The following is a 17112-nucleotide window of genomic DNA, read 5'->3' as shown; positions in this document are numbered from 1 at the left end:
TGTCATTCTTACTTAATGTAGATTAAGCACAACACCACTTAACCCAGAACATGAGTAATTCAGTCCCTTTTCCCTTCATTCTGCCCCTAACAGCAAGGATTGGTAGTTGAGTTTATTACATTTATTATATTTTTATTTGCATTTAATAAATTATAGCAATGTTCTTCATTCAAATTTCTTTATATAAAATACCTAAGTGTCTTTAGAGTATCACAGAGCCTCTTTTCCTAATGTTTAAATGAAGAGGAGCACAGGAACTTATATCGAGGTATGAACATCTTACCTAAATTCAAGAAAAAATTATCCATCATGTCATTAGGCCAGAATATGTTGGTCATTGATGACACAGTGCATGAGCCACAGTCCCTGAGATATAGTGGATGAGCTAACTCTGACTTCCTTGACAGCAGGCCTAATAGGAGAGACCTTCTACTGGGGCTGGTTCAGAGACATACAGGGAGACAGAGATGGAGAATCACACAAGAGATCAGCATTTTGAGAACTTCTTATGCCATATTAAAACTCTGGATACTTATCCTAAATATATTGGGAAGCTGTTGAATTTTTTAAAAGAGAAAGGCATCAGTCATTTATTCCGCAAAGTCCTTGCCTGGCTATAATTTGAGGACGGGGTTTGATGAGAGCAGTTCTGTAGGAATGAGAACCATTTAACAGTTGTTCTAGAAATCTAGGTCACAAACCAGTTTGGTAGCAGTGAAAATGGAAATAACTTGGTGCATTTAAAATAAATATTGGATATAGAAATGATAGGACTTTTCTGTGAATACCTGGAGGCTCAAAACACTCTGGATTCAGCTATTAGGATTTATAATTCTTTTGCTGTTATCTAGGCAAGAACTTACAGGTTTCCTTTGATGAAAAAAGAAATCTCTTGTTGCCTTGAAATTTTTTAGTCTCATCCTCTAGGACTCAGCGTATAATAATTTCCTTTGTGAAACAGTCTCTGGTACCAGAAACTAAGTTAGGTTTCCCTGATGTGCAATTCATATGTATCCTATAATTCTCATAAATCTTTTGGTGGGTACTAATTTTGTCCCTAAAGTTAAGGGTAAGTAGATTTTATTTATATAATGAATTGAATTTTTTAAGACTTCATTCCATACAAATACTAGAAACTTTAGTTTGGTATAGGGGCTTCCCTTCTCTTTCACTTAAGGCCATATCTTTATTTACAAGAGTACAGGAGGGGGATAGGGATCTTTACCAATGGTTGTGTATCCATGAATCATCTTCTGAGCTATTTTACTGTGTTTTGTTTGCCATCTTTAGCCACAAGGTTAATTATGGACCTAATAACAACTAATACAGAATGTTTGCATGAGATAAGTAATGGTACTAAGCTGATTTGTTCCCTTAATTTCAAATATTAATCACTGAATCCTCATAACATCCCTATGAGCTTGTTGCTAAAGAGACTTTTGATGAAAGTGAAAGAAAAGAATAAAAAGGCTGGCTTAAAACTCAACATTCAAAAAACTAAGATCATGGCATCCAGTCTTATCACTTCATGGCAAACATATGGAGAAACAATGGAAACAGTGACAGACTTTCTCAAGCAAGAGAAAAGCAATGCAGATAGTGACTGCAGCCTTGAAATTAGAAGATGCTTGCTCCTTAGAAGAAAATCCAGACATTGTATTAAAAAGCAGAGACATTAGTTTGCCAACAAATGTCCGTGTAGTATAAGCTATTGTTCTTCTAGCAGTCATGTGGATATGAGAGTTGGACCATGAAGAAGGCTAAGCACCAAAGAATTGATGTTTTCAAATTGTGGTGCTGAAGAAGACTCTTGAGAATCCCTTGGGCAGCAAGGAAATCAAACAGTCAATTCTAAAAGATATCAACCCTGAATATTCACTGGAAGGACTGATGCTCAAGTTGAAGCATCTAATGTGGAGAACCAACTCATTGGAAAAAACCCTGATGCAGAGAAAGACTGAAGGAAGGAGAAGGGAGTGACAGAGGATAAGATGGTTGGATGGCATCACCGACTCAATGGACATGAGTTTGAGCAAGCTCCGGGAGATAGTGAAGGACAGGGAAACTTGGCGTGCTGCAGTGCATGGCATCACAAATAGTCGGCTACAACTGAGCAACTGAACAGCAAGGTTGGTACTATTAATGACTCCATTTTAGAGTGAGAATACTGACACACAAATCTAAAGAAACTTGCTAAAATCTCAATGATTTTGAGCAGGACAACCAGGTTTGAATCACAGTCTAGAATCAGAATCTGTGATCTCAGCCTCTCCAGTGCAATGTTTCAAATTCCCATTCATGTCTCCTTTCTGCTAATTTAATGCTACCTTAGGTACCTGGAAATTCATACATTTCCAAGATAATCTGTGAGTTTTCTAAACTCTAAATTTTTGCTTCAACTTCTTTTCCTCTCTTTTGCTGCTATCAAATAGTCAATTGGGCCTGTTTAGCAAAGTATTTTCCTTGGAATCTGGAAAATCAGGCAAAGTCCACAGTTTGTTTCACTTGCATCTTCCCCCTGGTGGGCATATGTAGAAACTGGCTGTTTGTTGGCAGCCCTAAGCTTGGTACTCTTGCTTGGAAAATCCCATGGACAGAGGAGCCTAGTAGGCTGCATTCCATGGGGTTGTGAAGAGTCAGACACGACTGAGCAACTTCACTTTCACTTTTCACTTTCATGCATTGGAGAAGGAAATGGCAACCCACTTCAGTGTTCTTGCCTTGAGAATCCCAGAGATGTTGGAGCCTGGTGGGCTGCTGTCTCTCGGGTGGCACAGTCTCTGGGATCACACAGAGTCAGACACGACTGAAGCGACTTAGCAGCAGCAAGCTTAGGAACACTTCAGGAAAAGAACCTTCTAGCTGCCCATTATTTTCCAGGGTTCAAAGCATTCAGAGTGTTTTAAAGTAATTATTATAAAATATGATTATATAAAAAAAAGCTTTGAAAGGCCAACAATTTCCTTTTGTGTATAGAGAGACTCTCCACCTATCTAATGAAGGACAAATAAACATATATTATCCTTCTTTGAGTTGGTTCTATTTCTAGCAGTGAACGATTTCTCACCAGTTGTTAGCAAAGAACTATTGTTCTTCAGTTGTTAAAAACATGATTTAGGACCCTTGAAGCTTTTATAACAACAAAATTTTGAACTTGACTTCCAACCTAGGGTAGGGTAGGGTAGGGCAGGAATGAATGGGTATCCTCTTGAATTAGTCCTCTCAAGTGCACATTCTGAAGAGAGGAATCACAGTGAGCTGAATGCCTGCCATCATTGAACTGTGATCACCATTTAGAACCTGACAAAAAGGGACACAATCCCAGGCACATTTCAACAGCAGGTGAAATGAGAAGTGGCACTGAACAGAAGGTATGTACTGTCATTTAGAGAACCTCTTCTCTTGACAGATACCAGTGAGCTCTCTGTTTTACATACATATATTACCTTATGTAACTGTCGCAAAACAACCCACTGATGATAATTAAAACAATTGAAGGCTAATTAAAACAAATCCTGTCTCATTCAAACTGAGGCTTGGACAGATCATATATAGCATCAATCATCCATTGCTCTGAAGGAATTAGGAGCTGAACCAATATTTAAACTTGACACTGTTTTATTTTCACCTACATTTATTCCCAGGTATATATTCTTTGACAGTTTAATGATAAGACAAAGATTTTCTGATATTTTCTATAAAGTGAAGACAGAAAAAAGAGACTACTTGTTTACCTCTACCACTTAATTTGAAATTTGTTTTTTTATTAAATGGCTATCTTCATCACTCTTTTTTGTTTTCATAAGTTGCAACTGGTAAATGTTTAGTAATATTGTCAACTTTAGGAAAACTTAAGCTCCTTTTACATGCCTGGTTTAAGATTTCAGCAATTTCAAGTTTACTTATGCAATCAGTTCAGTTCAGTCACTCAGTCGTATCCGACTTTTTACGGCCTCATGAACTGCAGCACACCAGGCTTTCCTGTCCATCACCAACTCCTGAAGCTTGCTCAAATTCATATCCAATCAGTCGGTGATGCCATCCAACTATCTCATCCTCTGTCATCCCCTTCTCTTCCTGCCTTCAATCTGCCTTCAATCTTTCCCAATGAGTCAGTTCTTTGAATCAGGTGGCCAAAGTATTGGAGTTTCAGCTTCAGCATCAGTCTTTCTAATGAATATTCAGGACTGATTTCCTTTAGGATGGACTGGTTGGATCTCGTTGCAGTCCAAGGGACTCTCAAGTGTCTTCTCCAATGCCATAGTTCAAAATCAATTCTTCAGTGCTCAGCTTTCTTTATAGTCCAACATTCACATCCATACATGACTACTGGAAAAACCATAGCTTTGACTAGACGGACCTCTGTGAGCAAAGTAATGCCTCTGCTTTTTAATATGCTATTTAGCTTGGTCATAGCTGTTGTGCCAAGGAGCAAGTGTCTTTTAATTTCATGGCTGTAGTCACCATCTTCAGTGATTTTGGAGCCTAAGAATCTCACTGTTTCCATTGTTTCCCCATTTACTTGCCATGAAGTGATGGGTCCAGATGCCATAATCTTAAATTTTTTGAATGTTGAGTTTTAATCCAGCTTTTTCACTCTCCTCTTTCACTTCCATGAAGTGCCTCTTAAGTTTCTCTTTGCTGTCTGCCCTAAAGGTGGTATCACCTGAATATCTGAGGTTATTGATACTTCTCCAGGCAATCTTGATTCTAGCTTGTGCTTCATCCAGTCTGGCATTTTGCATGATGTACTCTGCATATAGCTTAATAAGCAAAGTGACAATATACAGTATTCTTTTCCCAATTTGGAACCAGTACAGTGCTTCATGTCTCGTTCTAACTGTTTCTTCTTTACCTGCATACAGGTTTCTCAGGAGGCAGGTCAGGTGGTCTGGTATTCCCAACTATTGAACAATTTTCCACAGTTTGCTGTGATCTACAGAATCAAAGGTTCTGGCATAATCAATGAACAACAAGTTGATATTTTTTCTGGAACTCTCTTGCTTTTTCTATGATCCAATGGATGTTGACAATTTGATCTCTGGTTCCTCTGACTTTTCTAAATCCAGCTTGAACATCTTAAAGTTCACAGTTCACATACTGTTGAAGCCTGGTAGGATATTTTCATATGTTGGATTCATATATACAAACATATATACTCATATGTTGGAATATATGAAATGCATTCACATACATTTAAATATATTTTATATTTATATATACTATATTATACATGAGTTCCCTACCTGTATCTCTTATCTTTAACTATGATATATATACAATACTATTTGGCACAGTTTTATACATAAATAGTTTGCAGACTCAATAATTTTAAAAATATAAATAACTTATTTTGGATATTTGTCTATGACACTTACATTGATACCACCAGAACAACTATACTTTATGCAGCAACTATGAATAAACAGTAAAATGAAAGTTTAAGTTTCAGATTCTTCGAGTTTGTTTATGATGTCTCTCTATACTGCAGCACTTTGAAGTTTATTACTAAATCCAGTGATAAACTTTTATACCTTTGAGGAAACCTATACTAAAACCAAATTTATGTACCCTTTTTTTTTATTATTTGATTAATAAAATACTTAGGAGAAATGGGAAATACAGTTGGTCAGTTTACAACTTACTTCATGAATTTGAGAATGACATTTCTACCAAGAGTGTAGACAATTCATTTTGAAATTTGGGACTCTTTAAGTTGTATTCAACTAATCAAACTTGATAGTGGATCAATTACATACACCTTTTTTTCTTAATGTGCCACACCACTATGATATAGTATTAAAATACAGTTTAGAACTGCCATGTATTTATTTCTCTACTTAAATGCTCAAGATAATGTTATCTAAGAAAAATGTAATTTGTATTGATACTCAAACACTTAATTTCCCAAAAAATAATACTTAAAATTTTGAATTCTAGTACTCTAACTATAGTACAATGTATGGATAAAAAGTAATGGATACTATTTTTTACTCAAATATTGCCCAAAATGTGAAAATTTTTAATTTACATATATGGAAATGGCACTGCTCTATTTACTTCTATCTAATTATATAGACAATTAAGATATATGTTACATCATATTATAAAATATTTACTAATAACTTCAAGTAGTTATAAAAACCTGAATATTTTTGGAGCAGCATAAATTTAGCAATCCTACATTTAAAAATTATATTTTATATTCTTTTTACTAGAAAAAAGCATGAACAAGCATATTGTTTTAGATGTAGAAGCCTTAACCTCTATATTATTAACCATGCTATTTTTAAAAAATCTGAACTAGTACTTGATGCTTATTTAGTCTGCCTTTTTTATTCAGAATAAAAAAATTATTTCTTGATTCTTCACTATATTATTTAGTCTTTATTAGCTTTCAGATCTTTACAATTGAATGTATCTAATTTTAGATGTAACATAATATTTTTCATTTCCAAAATAAAAATGCCACAGATTACAGATGAAACATACTTTTAATATGCTGGACACAAAGCTTTGCAGATTTGAAGGTTTAATATTATTCTTTAACTTTATACCAGTGGGGTGTACTTTTCCACAATAATACATTTGATACAGTTATAACAATCAAACTGTTTCACTAAACTAATAGATACAATGAAACTATATTTGTATCTAGAGATTTCTGAAATTGAAAAAAGGCTTTGAATTAATCCTCAGATCTCTAGCACACAGAGAAACTAAAGCTATTTCTGCACAGGTAAATTGAAGAGATGAAGCAATTACATGAATGATTTAGGCTAAAGAAATTACCTTGTCATTTTGCAATAGAGTTTTAAGCCTAAATTTAGATATTCCTATTATTTACTTTTATCAAATCTAACATCTTGCTAAACTAAAATCAATTGTGTTTAACATTTTAACATTCTTAATAAAAAATACACATTGTCAAGCAAAATCTACTTAAAATTCAGTGTATATTTGGTAAATACACACTGTGTTTTTAGTGTAAACAGGTGTGCGAACATTCATGTATGACTCTTTGTGAGCCCATAGAGTGTGGCCTGGAGGCTCCTCTTTCCAAGGAATTTCCCAGGCAAGAGTACTGAAGTGGGTTGCCATTTACTTCTACAGGGAATCTTCCTGACCCAGGGACTGAATCTGCATCTCTTGTGACTCCGGCATTGGCAAGTGGATTCTTTATCACTAGGCCATCTGGGAAGCCCATAAAAAGGGCTTATTAATAACTGTGGGACTATGTGCCTATCAGTACTAGCATAAAATTATAAGTTTGAATTCATACTTGAATGTCAACAATATAATCTCTTATGTTTGCAATTATGCTTTAAACAAACTGTATGGAAAAATCAAATATAAATATTGGTGTTTTATGAATTATATCCTGATTTTTACTGTCTATTATTCTCTATAGCACCCATACAGAAATATACCTACATTCCCAGATGACCCTGCCAGTGTAGGAAATGCAGGAGATCTGGGTTTGATTCTTTGGTCAGGAAGATCCTCTGGAGTAGGAAATAGCAACCCACTCTGGTATTCTTACCTGGAAAATTCCACAAACAGAGGGGCCTGGTGGGCTACAGTCCATGTGGTCACAAAAGTAGGATGTGACTGAGAACACACACACATCAGTATGCTAGGGTGAAATATCTAAGCACCTCAACATAAACGATCAAGACCTCAGCGTGAATGATCACAAAATTCTTCATCCCAGTATATACAAATCATAAGTTGACATGCTCTTTAAATAGGCTTTCTTCTAAATTCTCTATCTCAATAAATGGCACCCATGAATTACACGCAATTGCTTAAATAAGAAATGCATGCATTATTCATGATCCCTCCTTTTCCCCCCCTTACATCCTTAGTCTGGTTCCTACTTATCTCTAGCATGTACTGCCCATACTTTCTACTTCATCCAGGTAAAATGCTGAGTTTCCTTATAATTTCTGCTTTTGCTATGATTTTTATTGTGTTATGGTTAATATACAATAATATATATTCAGTTCATATGTTACAAGGGTATAAATCCAGTGATTCACCATTTTGAAAAGTTATACTTCATTTACAGGTATTATAAAATATTAACCATATTCCCTGTGTTGTATAGTGTATCCTGGTAGCTTATTTTATACATGAGAATTCATACAACTTAATCGCCTAACCCTATGGGGCCCCTCCCCACTTTCCTCTCCCCACTGGTAATCACTAGTTTGTATTCTGTATCTGTGAGTCTGCTGCTTTTTGTTGCTGTTATATTCACTAGTTATCCTTATATTTTAGATTCCACATACAAGCAATATTGCTCTGACTCTTCTGGTAGAAATATTCTGATCTTCTCCTAACCTATCAGCTAACCCTACTCATCTTAGATTGATCTTATTTTAGACACCACTTCCTCCCAAATGTCATTATTAACCACCAAATGGGCTTCTTGGGAGCTATGAGCCCTAGCACTGTCCTGTATTGTAATTGCCTTTTTACTTCAAAACTAGACACAATTCCCCAAGTAGTTTCTAAGTTCCTTTTTGCAGGCCACACATCTAGTGTGTTGAATCTAGAAATTCCCAGTACAACACCCACAGCTCACCAGAACAATTCTTTGCTGAATAAATGAAATCCAAATCTATAAAAGGTTCAGGATACAGAGGAACACTTCAAGCATACATGAAACATGCATTGGAGATAAGATCTAATGATCTCATGAAATGTATTGGCAATAAAATATTTATAGGAAGATTTTAGATCTTTAACTTAAGATGACTAGATATAGAAAAATCACCATAGATATCCTGTTCTTTTTCTAGCTTTGTGTCTAAAGGCCCTGGTCAATTAAGGCATATGAATTCAAGTAGTGCGTGCTTAGTCACATCAGTCATATCCGACTCTCCAACCCCATGGACCATGGCCCGCCAGGCTCCTCTGTCCACAGGATTCTCATACTGGAGTGGGTTGCCATTTCCTTCTCTGGTGATAAAGTATGAAGTGAGTGAAGTGAAGTGGCTCAGTCATGTCTGACTGTTTGCAACCCCATGGACTATAGCCTACCAGGCTCCTCCATCTATGGGATTTTCCAGGTAAGAATACTGGAGTGAGTTCCCATTTCCTTCTCCAGAATTCAAGTAGTATGAAGATTTATTTTTTTTAATCTCTTAAAGATATTGTTGAAGGAATCAGATCATTTCCACAAAGTTACAGTAATATGTTATAAGTGATTTTTAATCTATTATAATGTAACCAAAGAATCAGCAAATTGACATCTTGAATCTGCAATTGGATTTATAATTTATGGTTCACTAAAAATTGGTCTAAGGTTTTCTCTTATTTTCAGTTACACTGAGATTCTAGTCAAGTTGTCTAACTTCTGTTGAAGCCTTGTGCTTATTTGTTTCTCCCTTAAACCAAATATCTAAATCTGTTTGATGCTATGATTGAAATCTACTCGATTAATAAGCTCTTCCCTAGACCCCTGACTTCAGAAATATAGTCTTATAAACAATGTGTGCAGTCTTTAAGGCCAACAGAGGCTTCCTCCATCTCAGCTGTTTCGGTAGTGAATTGGTAAGTTATCCATTTCCTCCTTTTCAGCTTCTTTTATATTTTTCTATATTTTATGACACAATCATACCTTGCTGTTCAGCTTTATGATTTTCTTCCCCTCCAACACACACATACATATTTTAGCTCTTTTTTCCAGTAACCCTGAAGAGGAATGACTTGCAAACTCTGTCTACTGCAATGAAAATTCTCAAAGTTTTGAGATTGATTTATATAAATAAAAATTTCCATTGAATAATATCACAAAGGTAAAATCATAATTGTGAAGGCAGAATGTTTTCCAACATGGAAATAGCATGTGGCTCATTTCACTTCTGACAATAGATTCAGCATGATTCCCCCTTTTGAAGAAAACAAAATATAATAATATAATAACATATTTACACTGTATCCCTTACAGAGACTTTCATTATGTGTGTACTGTAAGAAAGGGAGCTATTCATAAACTTAGGCTAAAAGAGCTTGACAGAACAGAGTCTGTTCTCACCAAGAATGTTTAATATTTAGAGATTGAGAACAATGATACTATTTGCTTGAAGAAGCTCAGAGGAGATAGAACTAACATACAGAAAAGAAACTGAGGAAGAAGCAGGCGATAGAAAGAGAAGACTCAGAAGGAAGCTTTGCTTATAGACATGCTGTACTTTAGAGCAGACTTCCTTCCCTGACTGTATTATTTTAACAGGCTAACCTACCCTGAAATTATGTCCCTATATAAAAGTACACTGGGTATCTTTTCTGATCTGTCCAAGAAAAAAATAATCCAGCTCTTTATCATCTGTATTCTGCCTTTAATCATATGTATTTTATTCTATTTGTCTTTGGATTGCATTCATGTTTTGAAAGCCAGGATAAATTCTCTGGCTCATCAAATTCAGCCAAATGGGATTCAGACCAGGTGAAAGATAAATGCGTTGTTCTTATCATAGATGTACTAATAAGGTGCAACCTTGATCATGTGTTCAGTTCAGTCGCTCAGGTGTGTCCGAGTCTTTGCAACCCCATGAATCGCAGCACTCCAGGCCTCCCTGTCCATCACCATCTCCCGGAGTTCACTCAGATTCACATCCATCGAGTCCGTGATGCCATCCAGCCATCTCATCCTGGGTCATCCCCTTCTCCTCCTGCCCCCAATCTCTCCCAGCATCAGAGTCTTTTCCAATAAGTCAACTCTTCACATGAGGTGGCCAAAGTACTGGAGTTTCAGCTTGAGCATCATTCCTTCCAAGGAAATCCCAGGGCTGATCTCCTTCAGAATGGACTGGTTGGATCTCCTCGCAGTCCTTGGGACTCTCAAGAGTCTTCTCCAACACCACAGTTCAAAAGCATCAATTCTTCTGCACTCAGCCTTCTTCACAGTCCAACTCTCACATCCGTACATGACCACAGGAAAAACCATAGCCTTGACCAGACGGACCTTAGTCGGCAAAGTAATGTCTCTGCTTTTGAATATACTCTCTAGATTGGTCATAACTTTTCTTCCAAGGAGTAAGCGTCTTTTAATTTCATGGCTGCAGTCACCATCTGCAATGATTTTGGAGCCCAAAAAAACAAAGTCTGACACTGTTTCTACTGTTTCCCCATCTATTTCCCACGAAGTGATGGGACCGGATGCCATGATCTTCGTTTTCTGAATGTTGAGCTTTAAGCCAACTTTTTCACTCTCCTCTTTCACTCTCATCAAGAGGCTTTTTATTTCCTCTTCACTTTCTGCCATAAGGATGGTGTCATCTGCATATCTGAGGTTATTGATATTTCTGACGGCGATCTTGATTCCAGCTTGTGTTTCTTCCAGTCCAGCGCTTCTCATGATGTACTCTGCATATAGGTTAAATAAGCAGGGTGTAACTGAGCAGAATGCTAAGTGAAAAGCCATATCAACCTAAAAAGTGAAAATACAATCTCCTTCACTATATTCCTATATTTCTCATGTTTCATACATATTCATATATATATGTTTGTATAACTATATATGCATATATGTATAAGCTTGAATTATATTATTTAATTTCATTTATTTACACAGATATTATACATTTCATGACTGTGTATACAAAATATACCCACCAACACATACATACCCTAAGCAAATAGGTCAAAATTAATTTGTTGCAAATATTTTTAAAATGTATACTTAATTATACCGTGTTTATTTAATAGAAATAATTATAGCTTTAGTTTTGTAAAGGAATACATTTTGGTAATGAAGTTCTGATATCACTAAGTTCTTTTGACATCTCCCCAAAGCTAAATTTCATCGCCTGACTGAAATGAATCATGCCCTAGAAAACATCCTGTAAATCCTACAAGGATTTAAACCAATTTGTAAACATTTTAGGTTTTGTTTTGTGGCAACACATAAAGGAGAGTTTTAAAAACTATTAATTCCTTTTAACCATACGTGCCAAAAACACCCCAAAGAGTACCCAGAAAGGTTGTTTAAAAAAGAGAGTATAACATTTCAGTAAGAGTTACAGCTGTAGAGAGCTATTCCACCAACATCCCCTTCACCTAAGTGTTTGGGTTCTACACTGATCAACCAGTGTGCCAGGATCAGATTTATAAAATCAGACCCAAGGAATCAAAACAGATATACTGATATAAGCTTTTGACACAACATATGCCACAGTCCCATAGATACAGAGCATAGACACACTAAGCAAACAGCTTTACTCCTAGTACAGATTTGGTCAAGTAATCTCCTTTATTTTTTTCATTGGTAAAATGAGGATGCTGCCCAGAACTTAGAGAAATGGGCCTAATGTTCGACCACTACAGAACCCTGAGTGCACTTTCTTCAAGTTGTGGACTTTAAAATACAGGAGAAAAAATTTGTATTTCTGGTAAGTTCTATATTAAAAATAAACTAATCTTTTCAACATTTAATACACAGATTTGCACTGATGTCCTCACATGACCTGTATTTCAGACAATTGTGTCTCAGGTAAGGTACGCAAGGAGCTTTGAGAGGAGAATGAGAGTTCTCCAAAGGGAATATTTATAATGGCATCTCTAGTATTAATATATATTATATTACTTATTTTAAATTTATGAAAGCAAACAAAAAAAAGGAAAAATTCTTATAAATAAACTCTGGGCTGAAGATAATAATATTTAAGTAAACAAGGCAATGTGGGTTGCCTTGTTTCTAAACTGTGGGTTTGTAATCAGTCTTTACAAGGTAAAAGCACTGGTGATCTACTGGGATCTGAAATGAGGGAATTAAGGAAATTTTTGATATAGAGACATATCCACTATTATTCCTGAACCTCATTCCAAGTGTATTTTGCCTTGATAATTAGTTTATAATGACTTTAAACTTCACAACCCCCAAGTCATTTAAACATATTTTTGTTAAGAATTTCAACTTTATCTGTCTTTGAAAATGATTGGGTTTGCACGATAGTCTTAACACATATATAATTTATCATAAGCAAATACATTTTAGCTGGGTGTGCTCAAACTTTATATTATTATACTGATAGGAAAAATCTTTGAAAAAGTTCAGTCCTCTTGGAGAACTATGTACTTTGACACAAACCACTAGAGGCCTTTGGGACAAAAAAGAAATGTCATCTTACAAGGGAGCCTGTGTCACTGCCCAGAACTAGATAATTCATTTCACAGATAAAACATTAAGAAAAACAAATATATTTCACTCATTTTGATAATATTTATTGAACCTACAATATAAAGAATGTGAATGATTGTGCCGAAAATAAAAGTAGAATAACTCCAGGCAGAAGGAAAGACATTAAAAATTGGTGAAAAGTTTGTTTCATGTGAGACCATTGAGAATTTGTGCCATCTCAGCCCGGTTCCCCTCTTTACTATTTCCTGGCTCTAGGGTACCAGCTTACTGAATTTACTTTATCTCGGCTGTAAAATAACAGTGATAGTAGCATACAACTCAGAGGCTTGTTACAATGACGCCTGAATTACTGTATGCGAAGCACTTAACACAAAGCCTGCCATTTTCTAATTGCTGGCTAGAATTATTTTATCATAGACGTTGCTTTTCAGTAGGAATCTCTCTGTTTTTACTCAGTATTGCATTAACAGCAGCTAGCATTGTGTTTTAACATGGCAGTGACTGCTGAGAGAATAGAAGAAAAGTGAAACATTGAGTACACACAGTGTCAGCAGGAAATGGCTAGAAAGGCAAATCTAGGAGAACAGTCATAGCTTGGCTTACCTACTTATTAAGGGTAATCTCACAGTGGCATGAAGACAGTCAGGAAACAGCATGCCTGTGCCTCTGTGTGTATATACATATATATATAGATAGATAGATAGACAGATAGATTTAACTTCATTTGATGCTAAATATTTGTACATATACTCTGCCGTGGAGACAGAACTTCACTAGAAAACATATTACACAAATAGAAAATTAAATATCAAATATTTTGCTCAGGGACTGAAATGTACAAGTGTTTATATATTTAATATTATTTCTATAGATAGAGTACTCAAGTCTTTGTATACTTTAAGTTATTTATTTCCATAATATGATAAATACTTTGTGGAAAAATTATGCATCAATTCATACATCAACATATTACCCTGCTAGCCATTTTCAATACTATCTGCACATGATGCATAATAAGAAATTTGTGTGATAAAATTAAGGATATCCTACAGGTGGTGCAGTGGTAAAAAATCCACCTGCCAGTGCAGGAGATACAGGTTCAATCCCTGGGTCGGAAAATTCCCCTGGAGAAGGAAATGGCAAACCACTCCAGTATTCTTGCCTGAAAAATCTCATGGACAGAGGAGTCTAGTGGGCCACATCCCATGGGGTCAGCGAGATTTCAAGGTGGTAAAACTCAGTTTTAAAGAAACTTGATTTTACTTCCCTGGTGGTTCAGCGGCAAAGAATCCACCTGCCAATACAGAAGATTCAGGTTCAAACTCTGGGTCAGGAAGAGCCTCTGGAGATGGAATTGGCAAATTGCCTGGAAAATCCTATGAACAGAGGAGCCTGCTGGGCTACAGTCCATGGGTCAAAAAAGAGTCAGATATGATTTAGCGACTAAACAACAAATGACAATTCTACAGAAAGTTTATAATCTGATATTCTCTATTTTGCTTTCTGACAACATATTTTTAAAGTTATAATAAACCTCAGTTAATGATAAGTATCTTTATTATCATGCTGTATATGTTCAATTTATTAGATATAAATTTGCTTAGTGTTATATATATTAAAGAATTAAAAAAAACTTTAAAGTTAAAAACCACTCATAAGATGAGAAATTAAAACTAATCTATGTTAGGGTATCATTTTTCTCCTATTAAATATGCAAATGCTGAAGATGTTTATGATAATATTTTGACCAGGATGTGGATATGGATGTGAACTGGAGACAAAGTAAGTATATTTATTAAAATTTAATTGTACTTCAAAAAAATCATTTAAAAATATCTTTCTTTTTAATATCTCCAAAAATATATATTACAATGTGAATCTATTCCCTTACCATAACTAAACACATTATTATAAAGCTAAAACTTCAAATGCTTCATTCTGCAAGGTTAATTTTTAATTCCATCTTGTTAAAATATGTTACTGAACATTAAGAAACTAAGATGTGTTTAGTTCAGTAATATGGCAGAATGTAGAGACTGAATGATAGAGTAAATGAAGAGATACCGTATAAGATGAAAAAGATATCATTTGCATAAAAACCTACAAATTACTGAAAATGACAGCCTTCTTGTTTAATAATACATTTAGTCTATTTTTTTGTTGTTGTTTCTCACTGAATATTCTTATAAGATTAACACTATAGTTCTCTGGAAGGATACTAGCAAAAGATAACAAAACGAGGCTGATTGATTTCATTACACATTCATTGCTATTCAATCCAGTTTTTATTCTTAACAAATGACAATGAACTCTAATTGGCTCCCACAGATATTTTTCAAATTTTACTTATAAACTATTCTCCTTGACCGTTTCCGCCTCACTCCATGCAGACAAATTTGCTTTCCATTTGTGAAGATAGCAGTGAAACTCTGTGTTCTCTTCTTAGAGCTCATGATTGCATGGATTTCATACTCCCTTTTCTTATTTGTCCTCTTCTACAAAGCTAACTGCCTCAGTCACACCTTTGATTACATTCCCTATTCTACACCCTAGAGTTTATTCAAATGTTCTGGATCTTCTATTTGTTTCTCCTTTGAATCATTTCTCTAGTCCACATGACCCAAAATCAAATCCCCCTTCACAAAAACAGACAAAATTAAAACAAAATTAATTTTGACCTGTAATTGGCATTTACATACTTTCAACTCCAATTAAGGAATCATTCTCCTTTATCGCAATTGACATTTGTCATCTTTCAATATAATATGGTGATAAAACACTGATTCTGTAGTTTGCATGTGGCACCAGCTCTGAGACCTTAGGGAAGTTAATGAATCATGCTGTACCTTTATCTAAAACATGTCTAAAATCAAGTGATAGCAATAGTACCAACCTCCCCAATTTTGTGTGAGGATTAAATATAGATAAATCGAGGGCTAATGACTTCCATATATGAAATGCTATAGAGACAATCACAATATTCTCACTATTGAAATAATCAGAGTGTTGTTGCTGAGTCTATTATCTTACTTTCCACCTTTGTATCTAAAAATGCCAGTAATCTGACTTGCCATTGTTACTCCAATTTTTCCCTTGGTCTCCTGGATCTTCAGCTTTCACATGCTTCGATCTCAAGAACATAAGTTACTGTTGACTAGTTTCATGAATCTTACTCCTTGCATCTCTAGCATCTGCTTCCTTCTGTTCCTCTACCACTTAGCTACTTCTCCTGCCTGCTCTGTGCCTCTTTCCACTTTCACTTTTGCATACATACTCAGTTTCCCTGAGCTTCTATATTTTGTCTTCTCTTCCTTGTCAACAAATTCTTCTTTTGTTCCATTTATGACCTTCAAGTTGACATTAAATACAGAAATAGCTGTCCCTCTAACAAACTAGACTATTACACATGGTATAGACTAATCACTACCATTAGCCCTAGTCTTCTTCTTCTTCTTTTTTTTTTTTTTTTTTTTTGCCTCCCAGTTCAGTTCAGTTCAGTTTAGTCACTCAGTCATGTCTGACTCTTTGCGACCCCATGAACCGCAGCACACCAGGCCTCTCTGTCCATCACCATCTCCTGGAGTTTGCCCAAATTCATGTCCATTGAGTCAGTGATGCCATTTAACCATTTCATCCTCTGGCCTCCTATTCTCCTCCTGCCTTCAATCTTTCCCAGCATCAGGGTCTTTGCAAATGAGTCAGCTCTTTGCATCAGGTGGCCAAAGTGTTGGAGTTTCAGGAGTAACATCAGTCCTTCCAAAGAACACCCAGGACTGATCTCCTTTAGGATGGACTGGTTGGATCTCCTTGCAGTCCAAGGGACTCTCAAGAGTCTTCCAATACCACAGTTCAAAAGCATCAGTTCTTTGGTGCTCAGCTTTCTTTATAGTCCAACCCTCACATCCATACATGACCACTGGAAAAACCATAGCCTTGACTAGATGGACCTTTGTTAGCAAAGT

The sequence above is a fragment of the Budorcas taxicolor genome, chromosome 17, assembly GCF_023091745.1.
Source record: "Budorcas taxicolor isolate Tak-1 chromosome 17, Takin1.1, whole genome shotgun sequence".
Classification (NCBI taxonomy): domain Eukaryota; kingdom Metazoa; phylum Chordata; class Mammalia; order Artiodactyla; family Bovidae; genus Budorcas; species Budorcas taxicolor.
This window is presented reverse-complemented; position numbering follows the sequence as displayed.